Source organism: Podarcis erhardii, assembly GCF_964252035.2.
Source record: "Podarcis erhardii genome assembly, chromosome: 1".
Taxonomy (NCBI): Eukaryota; Metazoa; Chordata; class Lepidosauria; order Squamata; family Lacertidae; genus Podarcis; species Podarcis erhardii.
Window position 1 is genome coordinate 39866169 of NC_138497.1, and position 17017 is coordinate 39883185.

The 17017-nt window shown below is 40.2% G+C and overlaps 2 long non-coding RNA genes across 2 annotated transcripts in view; one reads left to right on the top strand and one right to left on the bottom strand.

The window, feature by feature from the left end:
• LOC309345587 overlaps positions 1–17017 on the top strand; it is a 65754-nt gene that overhangs the window by 29068 nt on the left and 19669 nt on the right. The window lies entirely within an intron of this gene.
• Positions 1–17017, bottom strand: part of LOC309344886 — a 36669-nt gene that overhangs the window by 18640 nt on the left and 1012 nt on the right. The gene's annotated exons all lie outside the window — the stretch shown is intronic.

The following is a 17017-nucleotide window of genomic DNA, read 5'->3' on the forward strand; positions in this document are numbered from 1 at the left end:
ACAGGAATCAGTAAGGATGGTTTTGTTACTTCCACTTGGGTGCTGTCATGTTTAAACTAAGATTATTTTAATACTCTTTGGATTTCCCTACTTTTCTTTGTAACTTACTCCTGGCTCAAAACACAAACTTTGCAATCCAGGGTTCCCTTTTATAGAATTGCCAGTAGGAAAAAATCAGAGAATTTGAAAGAATCATTAGCACAATGTACTTTAATAAGGTTGTAATTAAAGCTTACAGGCATTGGAATAATAGGCTGTGTACTGGTTTTACATGGCTGCCTTGAGAAATACATGCATTTATTAACTACTAATGGTGTGATTTACCATTGAGTTGTGTTGCTATTACTACTGCCTCTTTCTGAGCTCCCAGGGCATGCTGTAGGAGGAAGACATCAATCACATTTATGTCATACGGACTTAGATTGTATTGTCGTCTAGCCGCTTGGATTAAAGCTCATTGTCGAAAAGGTTCTGTTGCATTGTGATACTGCTTTATTTACATACTCAAGTGCCCCCTCCCTTCTGTCCCTCCCATTTTAGACACCGATCACAGTATTAAATTTATATTTTCTGTGATACATGTGTTGGTATTTAATATCCTATGTCATTTCACACTCTCTGGGGAATAAGGCTGGCCACAAAATAAATTTTCTGGGAAAGCAGCTATCAGGACAAAAAGATAGTGATTTGTTTTTATTAAACAGTTTTATTATATGCAACAGAGATTGGTCAACATTTAATTGCAAATCTTTTTTAAAAATAAAAATAAAAATCCCAGTGCTTCTTTAGCATGACAGGGAGCTTATCTTGAAGCTTTGAAGACCCCATTTGTATGGTTGCAAAAGACAACATGCCTCCTTCCCTTTTAACAGTTGTGTAGAAAAGAGAAATTCAGCAGGTGTAGCTGGCATAACAAGTTTTCAAAGTTGCAGGAGAGCTGCTCTGTTTTGCGCTTGATTACCCAAACTACTTTTGCGAAGGTGCCACTGTGACATTGTCAATTTGGCTATCAGGATGCAGGTGGGGAGGAAACTGATACCCAGATGCAGATGCACAGCAGGGCCCACAGATTGGGGCCAAGGAGAGAAAGAGGTTAGTTTTTTCTTTCCTTTTTAGCTTTCCCTATTCAGCATGTCCTGCATGCCCCCACACCCCTGAAATTGATCAGGGTTTTCTGGGGGGTGGGAGCAGAGCAGGAGAGGGAGAGAGGAGGAGTACTATTCCATCTTGCAAGCAGAAGTCTTTATGAAACGAGGCCTCATTTGTTTACAGGGCTTTAAACACTAATGTGAGCACCTTGAATTGAGGCTGGAAACAAACTTGGCAATCAATGCAGCTGTTTTAAAATAGAGGTTATGTGAGTTCTAAATGGAACCCCAGCCAGTAATCTGGATGCTGCATTTTGGACCAGTTGAAGTTTCCGAGTCTTCTTCGAGGGCAGACCCATGTAGAGCATGTCACAATAAGCCAGTCTGGAAGTTACTAAAGCATGGAGTACAATGGCTGAATCATCTCTTGAAAGGGTCATAGCTGGTATATCAGTGGCAGTTATTCCTAGCCAGACATTCCTAGCCAATGAAGTTTCATGAGCCTCCAAAGGCAATATTGGATCCATTAGTATCCCCAGTCTATGGGCCTATTCCTTCTGTAACCTGGTCCAGAGCAAGCCATCTCCTCACCTCTTGAACCCAAGAAAGTCAGCCCCAGAAGGATTCAGCCAACTTTTTGACCTCATCTAGCCTCCTCATGCTCCAATGAAGCATTAATCACTCCCTTGACCTACCCAGGCAATCCTTTGACTAGCTCTAAGAAGTCAAGTTGAGCAAGAGTGAAGAATACAGGTGCTTGACTGCATCGCTGCAAGCACCTTGTCCGCATTCTCAAAAATGATCCAGCTCAGATAAACAGACAGTGCTCTGAATGCTTCTAAAGGACTTGCTCTGTAGCATCAAATTCTATCAGAATATGAGTGGGGTTTTATTACTGAAGTGCTCAAAATTTGTCCTAGAAGACTACCAAGGATGTCAGAGCAATGGTCTCCCAGCCAGAAGACAAGAGCAAATTCACCACTAAAAAATGGGAACTGCATATGGGTTTTCTGACCTAAAATCTGTAATGCAGCTTCTAGAACAGGACATGTATAACATTGGTCAGACTGGGTTGTATCCAATGCTGTTCCTCCAATCATGTTCCAGTGGAAATCAGCAAAAATCTCCTTCCACACTTACATCCACAGATGTTTTTGCGGGGTTGAAGAGATTTCTGTGATGGAAGGGACTCAGTTAGATACAGTACACTGCCTTTAATGATTTTTGTTGGAGAGAGAGAAATCTGAATCCTCTACTTCCCGTTCGCTTCCTTTAAATATGTGGTCTGCTCTCTCTCTGGCTCATGGGTCAAACTTTTCAGCCTTGTATAGAAAAGCACACACCACACCCATTTACCCTTGTTGGATTGAGACCATTGTGTTTGGAACAGGGGTAAAGTATTAAATTTTCACTTATATAGCACAATAGGGTTTTTTTTTTAATTACCTATGTTTCAGTAGTTAATAGGACTCACTGAAAACAACCAGTTTTTCTTAATGTTAATTACAGGAGAATTAAGGTCAACTCTATTTTATTTAACTGTCACTACCAAGAACCAACTCTTCTTCATTAATCCAAAACATCCAGGACAGCTTCCCCCCTATTAATATAGGTATATATATGAAGTGCTTATCATTTGTAACCAATCACTGCCTCCTCTAATGGATATTTGAAACCCTTATTGATTTGGTAGATTTGTTTCAACTAAGGTCAATAATGATAAATGACTCGTGTTCTGCATGAAGTGACTTGGGACTTTTGAATTAAATGATTGTAATTATCTGTAGTTACTCTGTAACTGCAACTGTTACTGGTAGTGACACGATGCCCATTTATTTGTAATGAGGACATTTTCTGACCTTTTACTGTTTCCAAGTTCCTTTAAGACTTTTGAAAGTTAGACAAGAGCCGACCAAACATTGGGTGCCTGGAAGGACATGCCTACCTGGTGGTTATTTGTTGAGGTATTTTATGCAGACAAATTTCACTTTACTGTTGGTCTTGACTATAAAATAGGTGTCTGGAGGACATGTCCTTCTGTCTTGGGTGATAAACTGGTTGATAGGCAATTAGGTAAGCAAGACTACTTATTATTTCTCTCCCCAATTGTGATTCCCAGAAATTGTGATATTCAGAGGCACATTCCTTCCAACAGCGCAGGTAGAACATACCGTATTTTTCCGTGTATAAGACTAGGTTTTTTCCCCTTTAAAAGAATGTCAAAAATTATGGGGTGTCTTATGCACGGATAGTGACTCCCCCCATTTTCTTAAATCTGAGTCCTCAAAAATAGGGGGCGTCTTATACATGGGGGCATCTTATAGACAGAAAAATATGGTAACTATCATGGCTGGTAGCCATTGATAAGCTTATTCTTTATGACTAAGGAAGGCAGTTGGAAGTAGAGAAGCATTAACTGAGCAATAAGAAGGAATAATAATAATAATAATAATAATAATAATAATAATAATAATAATTTATTTATGCCCTGCCCATCTGGTTCGGTTTCCCCAGCTACTCTGGGCGGCTCCCAATCAAATATTAAAAACACAAAACAGCATTAAACATTTAAAACTTCCCTAAACAGGGCTGCCTTCAGATGCCTTTTAAAAGTAGAATAGTTGCTTATTTCCTTGACATCTGATGGGAGGGTGTTCCACAGGGCAGGTGCCACTACTGAGAACCAGGCCCTCTGCCTGGTTCCCTGCCTGGTTCCCTGCCCTCTGCCTGGTTCCCTGTAACCTCACCTCTCACAGTGAGGGAACTGCCAGAAGGCCCTCAGCACTGGATCTCAGTGTCTGGGCTGAACGATGGGGGTGGAGACGCTCCTTCAGGTATACAGGGCCGAGGCAGTTTAGGGAAGAAGGTGAGAAAGAAGAACCTAGGCTAGCAATCTTCATATGTGCATGAATTTGGTTGCTTCCATAACAGTTTAAAAAATATCTCCTTACCCAGGAATTTCCCCAACCATTAATACCAATTCCTGCCATTCCTGGTTACCATGACTGATATTTTAACATTATTTTATTTTGACTGATATTTTATTTTGTGTTATTGAGTTGGTTTTATTCTCAAAAATAAAAGGTGGTATACACATTCCTTTGATAAATAAATGGGGAAAAAATGATTGCCCTTCTACGGTTTGGAAGCGTATACTATTAAATCAGAAGATTTGCTACAGGACTTCAGGTATATGTTGGTCATCAAACTGCAACTGTGCATAGTTGCTCACTTTGAAAGAATGTGTTCATTGATTGGCTGGTACAAGGACAGGCACCTCTCAAAACTATATTTGGAAGCCACTGTTTGTCTCAATCCATCACTTTCAGTGACGCAGGGACAAAGTAAATCCATATCATTTAGATTATACATTTATGCCGCAATTATTCTGGTTCAACAAAAATAATATCCAGTGGGATTGCATGAGCCAAGAAAGTGCATGCATTTAAATATAGTACATTTTGAACACAATGACATATGTCTGTCAGTATTAACTCACACCAATAAACTGCAAGTCACACTCCCTCCAATAGGCTTCAAACCTCTATTACAAGGCACACTTAATTTAATTAATCCGCTTGGCTGTCTCTACTCAGCAGGAACCTTGTAATGAAATAACAAGCAATAACATATCCCTCAGTCCCAAGGGATAGAGTCCCTTTGGGTCAAGGTTGGAATCAGTGGAAAAGGAAGGCCAGGGAGGTTATGTTGAAACTCTTGCTATGCCATCAGATTGAACTTGGGCGTTTCTTAAATTCACATGGTAGCCTATTTTCTTTTACTTCTTCAAATACTCATGCATTCTGTAGTCTTGCAGAGCAATTGTGAGCATGGGACAAAGAGTGCTGTGAGATAAAGAGACAAAGAAGTATATGTTTTTTTAATTTTTTGTGTACTTTTATTTTACAGTAATTCATGTGAATATGTGTTATGGCATCTTGTTGTTTCGGAAACATATTTTCTATTAATCCAGAGAATCACAAATGATTGAATTGTTTGCCTCCAGCTAAGGTCTTAAGATTGTGCTTGAAAACTTCATTGCAGTGAGTAGAATTAGGGTAATGTATTCTTCCTCCTTCCCCCTTCTTCTTTTTTTGAAAAAAGGTTTTTATTTAAAATATTTTTACACACAGAGAGAACAATAACCAACACACTTGTCTCCAAAGATCTAGAAACAGAAGAGTAATACATTCTGGAAACTGGATGCTGGTGTGAGAGGCTGGTGTGTAAGACTTTACTTTTTTCCCTATACAGTGGTACCTCGGGTTACATACGCCTCAGGTTATAGACTCCACTAACCCAGAAATAGCACCTCGGGTTAAGAACTTTGCTTCAGCATAAGAACAGAAATCGTGCTCCGGCGGCACAGCGACAGCAGGAGGCCCCATTAGCTAAAGTGGTGCTTCAGGTTAAGAACAGTTTCAGGTTAAGAACGGACCTCCGGAACGAATTAAGTACTTAACCCAAGGTACCACTGTATTGTTTCCCTTTCAATGATGTCCCATCTTTCTTCCATTATGGAACCTAAAATGGTTCACAGATTGCGCCCAAGAGGTCCTCCATCCAGACACTGACTAAAATCTGACCTGCTGACCTTCAGCAAGGTGGTAGTCTCATGAATCTTTAGACAATGGGACTGAGTAGAATGGTGGGAAAGTAATGGAGAGGTGATAGCTCTGTCTCTCTTATATAGTTTGGCCCTATGTTGTTGGGGGAAATGGTGTTCCATCTCCTTGCAGGTTCCTTGAAGCATTGTGTTTTCTCAGACTTCTATGAAGACTGTATTGATAACTAACCAGCATTCTTTAAAATGAAGTTCTGCTATCCTTAGTAATCTGCTACTTGAATGTTCTCCTTTCTTGTTTGGTTTACTGTGTTATACACGGTATTGAATATTTTATTGTATAAATATTGCTGAGAAAAAAATCCTATATTTGTCTGTTCAGAAGTAAGTCCCACTGAGTTCTATGGACGTTCTCCCAAGTAAGTGTGTACAAGAAGGCAGCCTTTTGGCTTCACCACAATGATGGCTCTCTCTTTCCTTGGAAATCTGCCAGTGCTCGAACCACTTTCTAAAACAGGTCTTTCACGGCCGGTGTTGAAGTTGTTAGCATTTGCTATATTTTTAATCTCCTTAATTAGATTTTATTTGAAGCTTAATGGAATCTTTTACATTTGCTTTTTAATTTTATTACACCCTGTACCTAGCCCTCAAGGTATGGAGACCTAACCATTCAAATAAATAAATAAATAAATGGAATGAGATTGGACAATTTCAAATTCAAGTTATAAAAGTTAAATTTTTTGTTTAGCTTTGTTCAAACTATCAGCAAGTATTATGCGGTTGAGTACCCACACTTTCTGCTCTTTCACTCATTTTAGCTTCTCTCCCCCTCTTTCAAAAACTCTCCTCTAACTGGAGACTGGCTCCAATTTAGGGTAATTTTATACAACCCCAGTTTCATTTCAATTTATAGAAATAATTAGAGCAAATTAGATCATGGGGAAAGTTTAATTAACTGGGCATAGTTTTGAATTAAAGTCCATTTCGGTGGAAATTGGAAAAGCCTCAGTAATTCAGTACTTCATTATAGCATGATTTAGCATCCTAGATTATGGGGGGGGGGGGGACGACTATATGTCAGCATACAAGAAGCAGCAGATTGAGTGGCTATACTTCTCTGTGACCCATAGCTTTAGGCGTTACACATACCTACTGTGATACCTTAGGGATAGATTCCACATGCACTCATTTCAAGTATTCTTGAACCAATTTCTTGACTTCCAAACACTCTTCCCAGCTTCATTAGCATACTTGGATAGTCCTATAAAGTGTGTATAGCATACTTATTACTTTTTCCATATAATTAAATATGTACTGAATTTACTGTCAATGCTGGGTTCGGGGTGGGAAATCTATTGCCCAAGAGATTTAATTCAGCAACGCTTTATAAAAGTTACTAATTATAGTTAATTCTATTGGTATTTGAAATTTCATTAATCATGATGACTTAATTTGGATTAATGTGGATGTAATCTTCTAATTTGCTGAGAATTTAGAACTAATTTAAGATCAAATATTGGATAGAGTTATATATTAAAGGAAGTTCATTTTTGCTTTATAAGTCAGTCTTTTGCTTATAGATTTCCATGTAAATTGGTCAATATTGATCAGGAGTGTTTCCAATGGATCATCAGCAGTGGAATCCTCCTTGGCAGAGAGAATTAATTGTATTTTAAGACATGCATAGAGTACTTTGTTCAATACCCAGATCTGCTGCTTTTCACCAATGCTTAGCTATAGGGCAGCTGGAGACATTTTACTGCCTGAGGTCAAGCAACAAATGTCTCTTCCTTTGCCTCTCAAGAAGTGCTCAAAGTTAGCCAAGTTATTTTCTCCCCTGAGGCAGAAAAATCCTACATATACTTCCCAACTCCCATACAGTAAAAAATAGAACAACAAACAACAACAAAATCAACCATTTGCTCTTCTTTCACGGCACCCACGTTAGCTGTCTAACGGTAGAGCTGTGCCTAATGCGCCTAATTCTGCCACGTACTCACAGCACTCTTATGGGAGTTTCCCATTCAATTAAATAAAACTGATACTTTAGATATTGTTCCCATTAAGTGAAACAGCTGTGGGTGTTAAGTTGTGGGTGAACATATCAGACGACACAGCGATTCTTCAAACAGCTCTTGTTTATTCAAAGGCCAGAACAGAACTGAACTGAAGAGCTCAGTCAGCCTGCTTATATAGAGCTCCAGAACAATGTAACTGTTGCAACTTTCTAAAACTATCCAATCACTGAACGTCACTTTCAATGCTTCATTTGCATAATTATCTACAGTATCCCCCTGCTGGCCCGGGGTGAGAACTTCAGTACATAACAGTGGGCATTAAGACACTCGGACATGGAGTGCCCACAAGAACAGGCTAGATCAGAAGAATACACTTGATTCTGAATGCCAGCTTCAACTGGAGACATTATTGTAGGGCTTCCATTGATGGAAGTTTGCCTCTTAAGGCATTGCACATGCCATTTTTAAACACACACACACACACACACACACACACACACACTCACTCCCTGGTCATTGAGTTGGATTTGCTTGCTTTTGTATTTTTTACACCATTCTGTCATTCAAAAATTGACAAGAACTGAAAGAACTGATGATGGGTCAAAGTGATATAATAGTATCATGGAGAGAAGAACCAGCAAGCTGAGCCAAGGGAAACAGACCTGCCCCCCTCTCCCCTCCCCGTTCTTTTTTTTTTATTGAAAAAGTACAAACATAACAAAAAGAAAGAAAGAAAAGAATTAAAAATGTAAACCATAAAGTGCCACAGCCCAGCAATACAAAAATATAAAGATGCAGTGTAGATCCAAAGGGATAACAATGTATTAACTAATGCAAATATTCCCTTTATGGATAATAAATATTATAAAAATATTCTCCTTTCTTTTCTTACTTTTACTGACTTGTAGGACTGGCAAGAAGGAGGCTGCTACTCCAATTCATTTAGCTGATTTTTCACAGCACATTAACTTGGGAGTAAGTCTCATTTGAACTCTTGGATAGATATGCATAGACATACACTGTTTTTTATTTTTGTTTTTATTGAATTTTACAAGCAAGAATTGTTGTTGTTGTTTAGTCGTTTAGTCGTGTTCGACTCTTCGTGACCCCATGGACCAGAGCACGCCAGGCACTCCTGTCTTCCACTGCCTCCTGCAATTTGGTCAAATTCATGTTCATAGCTTCGAGAATACTATCCAACCATCTCGTCCTCTGTCGTCCCCTTCTCCTTGTGCCCTCCATCTTTCCCAACATCAGGGTCTTTTCCAGGGAGTCTTCTCTTCTCATGAGGTGGCCAAAGTATTGGAGCCTCATCTTCAGGATCTGTCCTTCCAGTGAGCACTCAGGGCTGATTTTCTTAAGAATGGATAGGTTTGTTCTTCTTGCAGTCCATGGGACTCTCAAGAGTCTCCTCCAGCACCATAATTCAAAAGCATCAATTCTTCGGCGATCAGCCTTCTTTATGGTCCAGCTCTCGGACCTTTGTTGGCAAACAAACAAGAATAATGTTATACAAATAAGCATACAACAAGAATAAGACAACAACAAGAATCCCTCGACAGCATACAAATCACTCTGGCTAACCTGATTCAAAAATGCACACTCATAGGCCTGCACTGTTAATGTCTGATCCCTTGTCCCTCCCACCCCAACAGCATAGGTTTTTCAAACCTCTGAGTAAAGCATATATTTTGCTTTTTTTTTTTTGCAAGGCATCATTATATTTAAAGGGACGCAGGTGGCACTATGGTCCAAACCACAGAGCCTAGGGCTTGCTGATTGGAAGGTCAGCAGTTCGAATCCCCGAGACGGGGTGAGCTCCTGTTGTTCGATCCCAGCTCTTGCCCACCTAGCAGTTCGAAAGCACATCAAGTGCAAGCAGATAAATAGGTACCGCTCCGGCGGGAAGGTAAACAGTGTTTCCATGCACTGCTCTGGTTCACCAGAAGCAGCTTAGCCATGCTGGCCACATGACCTGGAAGCTGTCTGCAGACAAACGCCAGCTCCCTCAGCCTATAGAGCGAGATGAGTGCGCAACCCCAGAGTCATCCGCGACTGGACCTTACGGTCAGGGGTACCTTTACCTTTATTATATTTTAAATATTCTGAACATAAGGTCTGTTTTCCCCCACTAGCTCATAATTAAAAATAGACATGCATGCAACATCACAGTGTAACTTTTTTCAGTCACTACCTTTTATTTTGAAGGGTTTTTAACATTGCACCTCTCAAATAAAATGAGGTGTTGGGTGAATGATCTGTCCATTCAGTAAAAGTGTGTGTTTCTCTGTAGCTATTCAATTGCTGTCCATTATAACTCAGTTGTCATGGTGTGGCAAGAGATTTTCTTTTAAAATGGTAACAACCATTTTGTATTCTCCAATATTAAAAAACACACCTTTGAACAGGGCTCCCTGAGGAAAAGAAAATGGCAGCTTCTCCAGTTTTCTCCCCCAGCCAAAAAAAGTTTGCCTCGCCCCAAGGTATTAGCAAAACAAAGGAGCTGATTTCAAGGTGGGTGAAACAGCTGAGAAATAGCCATCAATTCAGCACTGTTGACTTATATAAAATAGTATCAGTGTTTCCAGAAGTTGACGGTTTCCTTTGCTAGTTTAGCTCCTCATCATGCTGAATGCATATCTCAAAGAAAATCCAATCATTTCTTTTACTCTGGCTACACAGGTGACAAATGTGACAAGTTTGGGCTTTAAAGCTGAAGAGTGTTTGGAATTGGGTGTGCAAAGTATCTAAACTCGTTTGGGATACAGCCACACAGCACCACCGCAACAGGAACACTGAAATCAATTTTCCTTAAGTCCTTTGTGGAGCTTACTCTACATCTAAAGTATGTAGTCACTTAAAAAATACACACACATACACAAAAAACCCCCCTACTGATTAACTGGAAAATCAGGTACCCATGCTGAAGTCCAAGAGATACCTAATTGTATCATAATACAATGTGGCTGTGCCATAGCGGATGGCTAGCGCAGCTGCCAACTGGAGCTATTCTGAATAAGTGACAAATCATTAACTGCAAGTCTCTGGATCTCTGTGCACTAGGTGGTTACTTGCTGGAGGGGGGGAAAGACCAGACAAGGAACTGTACAGATCTGAGTAGGCAGACGCCGCTAGATTAATGACTGGCATTGTCAGTGCTCAGCTATGGGGATGACTAAAACAGCTTCAGAGTCTCATCCCTACTAGTGGGTGTTGCTATGGGTACCATCTCAGAAATGTCATATAAAACAGGGATGGGGAGAGAATGATGAACAACAAAAGGAAATAAAGGATATGCATGGCATAACAATATGAAGACACAGCCTTCCTACACATCAAAAATGTCTTACATTCTGTTACAGAAAATATGAAAAAAGGAGCAAGATAGAATTGTTGCATTCTCAACAAATTATATAAGGGAGATGGCACCACAGGATGTTTTAAAATGCATGGGTTTCAACATTGTTGCTCACAGATGAAAAGTATGTGGAGGCTGAGAACTGCCTGTCACCTTCAGAACAACAACAAGAAGAAGTTAAGACTTTCCAAGTATCAGTACAACGTACGGGAGAGAGCAATTTTATAAATATGTTTTAAATGGAAGGTGCAAAAGATCAATTAAATACCTGAACAGTTAAGCCTTTATATATTTTTCCTCACTTTGGTGTATGCCATTTAAGCACAATTTTGTATTTTATTATAGCTGAAGCAGCAAAATATGCATAAAGTAATAATTTAAATGCAATTTATAGCTGTCCATGAAAATGAATGGCACTTTGGGGCCCATGTTCAAGGATAACTTTAGAGAGGTCACTCTGCGGGATTAATTCTCTTGTAAATACTCCCTCACATATTCCATTCAACAGCTAAGGTCCTGATCTATATGTCTACTAGGAAACACATGTCTTCTCAGTGGTGGTGCCAAATTTGTGGAATGCCTTCACTAGGAAGCCTGCCAGACCCCATCACTGTATACTTTCAGTTTCTAGGCCAAAACCTGGTTTATGAAGAAGGCCTTTGGGCTTAACTGAGTTTGCTTGTATAAGTGCTGGTTCCAAATTGCTGGGTGTCATTCTGTTATTCTAATAGTAAAGTTTATAGTAAAGTTTCTGAATAATAATGAAAATGCTAGCTGAATATGGAAAAATTAATACCACTGTCTGTGGTATATAATACAACCATTTATAACTGAGCCTTCATGAGCAGTTACCTTGTCTAGTAGTTTCAGTCGTCTAGTAGTTGTCCAGCCTAGTTTCAGCTAGATAGTTTTATGAATATAAATGTAATTTATTTATGGTCCACCAACCAGAAATAAAAAAATTCCAGAACGTCCAGAATATAAAATACATAAATTCGTTAAAAGAAAGGAAATTTAGAAAGCCAACACAAATTGTCCAAGGATAATTGTCATGCTTAGTAATGTTCAATTGCTTAGTAATTAAAAATTTAAAGTCCTCTAATAAAACAATCAAGAGAGCCTCTTTAAGATCATTCTGGGAGGGCTTGTATAATGAGGTACTTCAGAGCTTATTTAGACCCCTGATAAAAAGTACATTTTAAAATAACATGTGGTACTGACTCCACCTCTTTGCTATTAAAGGACATCCTTTGCTATTAAAGGATGCTTTAGCTGAAATTCCTGTACTGAAGGAAGTTGGATTAGATGACCTTTGGGTCCCTTCCAACTCTAAGAGTCTATGATTCTATGACAGTATGTGTTAGGGGCGTGCATCACCTCTGGGCGTGGGTCAAATAGCAAGGCAAATCAAGGTAATTAGGAAATCCTTTATTTTATTTTATTTTAATTAGTTTTTATGGGGAGGGTTGTGTTACAAAGCAAACAGATAAACACCATCCTTTGTTGAAGCCACAATGTTAATTCCTATCTCAAGCTAGATCAGAGCCCATACAAAGCTTCATGTTGCGCTGTTGTTTCTAATTCTAATTCTCTGTTTCTAATTCTTTCTGACTATATAGTTCTCTGTTTTCCTAACTATCTCTATGTTTCTTGAGGTCCGTGAGCTTTGCAAGAAGTGAAACTGCCCAAAATGTTGCCTAAAACCTAGCACTTGAAAAGTCTGTATGAAGCTACAAAGTTTACATGTACACGCAACTTGGTTGCCTCTTGATTTCAGTAGAGCGGATGGCTGGTCCCTCTGAACTTTTAAGTGGAAGTGTGTACTGGACTTTTTCCAGCTGGTTTAGAGTATGGCTCCCCCCCCCAAAAAAAGGCAGCCTGTTGTGGAATTCACCAGTCAGGGAGTCTTTGTCTAATGCCTAGCATCTCATTAGACCTTCTACTTTCCTTTTACTTTCCCCACAAACAGTCCCTGTAATTTGGCTAGTTTAATTTGTTCTTTGGGAGCGTCAGTCTCTGAAAATTTCATCCATTTTGGTCCAAAGAGAAACAAAGAGCTTTGTTTCATTTAAATTTCCCCTTTATAGTGTGGGGAAGACTGTGCTTCGTTTTACAGTGTCTCACAACCCATACGCAGGTCAAAGCAGACATGGCACAGAGCAACTCGGAAACAGATTTATTTATTTATTAATGCAGAGATAAGCAAATCTTGGATCCCATGCACAGCCCTATAATCGGTTGTTTAGAGGGATTTCATTACATCTCCCATCTAAAAGGTTTTGAAGGTTAGGCATTAAAATGTGCCAGAGAAAAAGCTTTTCTAGAAATGGATAGCCAGGTCAAATAAGGCATGTCCTACATAGGACTGGAACCTGGCAAACCAAGAGATGAGTGAACAAGGTCCCCGAGACACACTATAATGCTCTTATAGATCAACATCCATTAATCTCTGTCTAACAATAAGTTTGGCTTGCTCAAGTTTATGCATTAGAAGGGGAAAGTCCAACTGAAACAACTTTTTGCAGCAATTCCTCCATTCAGGGAGATGTATAAGAGTCTAAATCACCTGGAATCATAGAAACCTGCTCCTAGGGGCAAAGCAATCTTTGCCCCCTTCTAAAATATCTGAGGGGGCTGGGCCCTCCAAAGTTGATGGGCATTGCCATTCAAATGGTGTGCATGCACTACACCATATGATCAATTATGTGGTGTGGGGCTTACCTTCCCTGTCCCTCAATCTTTTATTCAAGTTGGCACCACTGCCCAGAATCAAAATGAATTGGAAGTGAGCAGAAGATAGCAATGAAGCCCAAAGGGAATGGGCTAATATCCAAGCCAGGCAGCTCAAATAATTTAGACCACTTTCCATATTAAGAGCAGCACCAGCAACCCATGCCATATAAATCTAAAACGTAGGCCTGAACTGCTTCTACAGTAAGGTTGCCAGGCGTCCCCATTTCCCGGGCACAGTCCACAGATTTACAAATCAGTCCCCTGACCAAATCCTATCATTCCTACTGAAGTTGAAAAGTGTCCCTGGATTCATTGAAAAAAATCTGGTAACCTTATTCTACAGGGATTTTAAAACATTGAAACCAAAGCACTACAAAAATCTGGAATGTTGGCTTTAACAACAGAAATGGCTGCTGGAAGGTTGTTTTGAGAAGTTAAAGTGTAAAAAATCTAGTTACTTTCCCTGAATTCCTGTCTTTTGCTTATCAAGATGATCAGGACTGCTGTAAATTGACCAAGACTTATTACTAAAGATCTTATCTAAAAGTCAGTTGACTACATCAGCTGGTATACTTGCACAATAACAGCTTGTGTGAATGATCAATTTAAGCAGTGTAACGCAAAATAAGGATGCACATGGAACTCCTAGCAGTAGCTTCTGTGAGTGAAGCATGCTGGGAATGAGGATGGGATAGGCTGGACCTGATGAGAGATGTAGTATAAAACATCTAGATGGCACCAGGTTGGGTACAGGCTGCAATGGCTTAATCTATGTGCCCAAATCCTAAATGGTGAATGATGAAGAAGAGAGCTCCAGTAATAGCACTCTGTTATACAATATGGCTTTGGCTGGCCCACATCCATTCCAGGACAGTCAAACAGCAGTGTTGTTGGTATTCAGCTTGATAAACTTCCAGTGGAGATCACCAGATTGAACTTTGTAAAACTGGATATGTCTTTTGCATTTTTTCTTCAACTTCATATTTATATTCACCAGTTTAGATAGCAGGTCACTGACGTCTCCTATTATTAGTGCAATATCTAATGTAACTGCTACTCTGATTTTTCTTTGCATCTCAAGATAACCATCAAAGTTTTGGTTAGGAGGAATCGACAGGAGTATGCCCTCAGAACTATATTCCTTTTTTGGCCTGGAATTTCTACCCATAGTGTTGCTGTGAATAAATTTATTTTTTCTCCATTTGAGATTTCTAATTTATTAGACTCTATCCCTTCTTTGACAAATAGGGCAACACCACCCCTGTATGACCTACCCTGTCTTCTGTAGATTTTATATCCAGAAAGGATTTTATCCAGGAAAAGGTTTTATATCCAGGAAGAGATTTATATTCAGGAAAAGCTGAACTTTATGTGAAAATTCAACCTCCCTTCAACAGTTTCTTTGTTTCAGCAGAAATGTTGAATTATTTTTTTCCATTTCAAGCATGCCAAAGGCACTGAAAATTCCATTCCTATACAAAAATGCTTGCTATAAAACAGTTCAGATTGCAATTTATACTAGAAAATAAAATAAAGGTTTATTTAGTGTATGTCAAAGGACATTTAAAACCAACTCAAGGCAATGGGCACAATCCAACACAAACTTAAGCACACTGTGTTGAATTGTGGTCAATATGTTTTAGGTGAACAACATCAGCAAAGGTTTTTTAGGAGTGGACAACAGAATAATTCTCTGTAGCACCTAGAGGAAAAGAGGACCTCAAGGTCAGACATGCTTTTAAGATGTTAGGACCCTTAGAGGGTGTCCCAACAGTCATAGCATTCATTGGATTGCCATCTCCAAGGGTGGAGAGAGAGGTAGGCCTTTGAACAGGGCAGTTTGACCTCTTTTGTCGCCTTTGTGAGGCTGTGGAACTTGACGCCTCTCTAGAGTTGGAGTTCTGACATTGGAGAGGGCAAAATATTTTCAGCTTTTATTTTAGCAGGATTGGGTTATGTTGGAGCTGCTCTTTTATACATAAGGTATATTGCCAAGCATTTTATGTTCTGTTTACTCTTGTTTTTGTACTTTGTTTTTAATGTTTGTTTTTGTAAGCTGCTTTGAGTTCACCAGGGTGGGAGTGGGGAACAACCTCTAAATGATGATGATGGCGATGATGCGATGCTCTGAGGGCATGTTGGGACTGTGTTGGGAGAGCCCCCCCCCCCCCGTTCCCCTGCCCTGCCCTGCCCCCAGAAAGGGTTGTGGAGATTTCTCATTATATATTTAAAAGACCCAGAACAGGAAACAGAACAATGGAAAACCACAAACCTCCATCTTCCACCATGCTGATGCGAGCCCAGCAGGGCATAGGAAAAGGTGGCTTTTCAGCCTTCTGTACTGCTACTCCCCTTCTGCTTTTGGATTGTTCTGTAAATCCCATTCATATTTTGGCACACCCTTCTCTAGCACACACACCCTTTAATACAATGTTTACATGGTAAAGGCAAAGGTAAAGGGACCCCGACCATTAGGTCCAGTCGTGACTGACTCTGGGGTTGCGGCGCTCATCTCGTTTTACTGGCCGAGGGAGCCGGCGTACAGCTTCCAGGTCATGTGGCCAGCATGACTAAGCCGCTTCTGGTGAACCAGAGCAGCACACGGAAACGCCGTTTACCTTCCCACTGGAATGGTACCTATTTATCTGCTTGCACTGGCATGCTTTCGAACTGCTAGGTTGGCAGGAACAGGGACCGAACAACAGGAGCTCATTCCATCACGGGGATTCGAACCGCCGACCATCTGATTAGCAAGTCCTAGGCTCTGTGGTTTAACCCACAGTGCCACCCGTGTCCCTGTTTACATGGTAGGGGCAGCTTATTCTTCATATATGAATGACCAGAGTTAGCTTGTGGAAAGGTTCCATACCAGCAGCTCCCAGAAAGGAGTGGTTCGGGAATGGAGGTTTTTCACTTGATAGGGCCCATTGGGTCAAGCTTACAACCTGAACCCTCACATGGAACCACTGCCGACTGGAAACTCTTTTAAGCGGTAGTAGTGCTGCTCATAACCATAACTGTGATAAGCACTTGCAGCCTCAAAACAGAACACTCTGTTACAGAACAGCATTTAGGGTGACATTTTCCCAAGCGGAATAAGAGCAATCTCTCTGAGGGCATTGGCTCACCAGGAGGTTGATAGAAGCATAATGTTGGGTAACGTGACCCTAACCCAGGGGTTATCAACTTTCTACTTGAGGCATACAGAAGTCTCCACTGGTGCCCACAAAGCCCTGCTCACCCCCCAGAGTTCGGC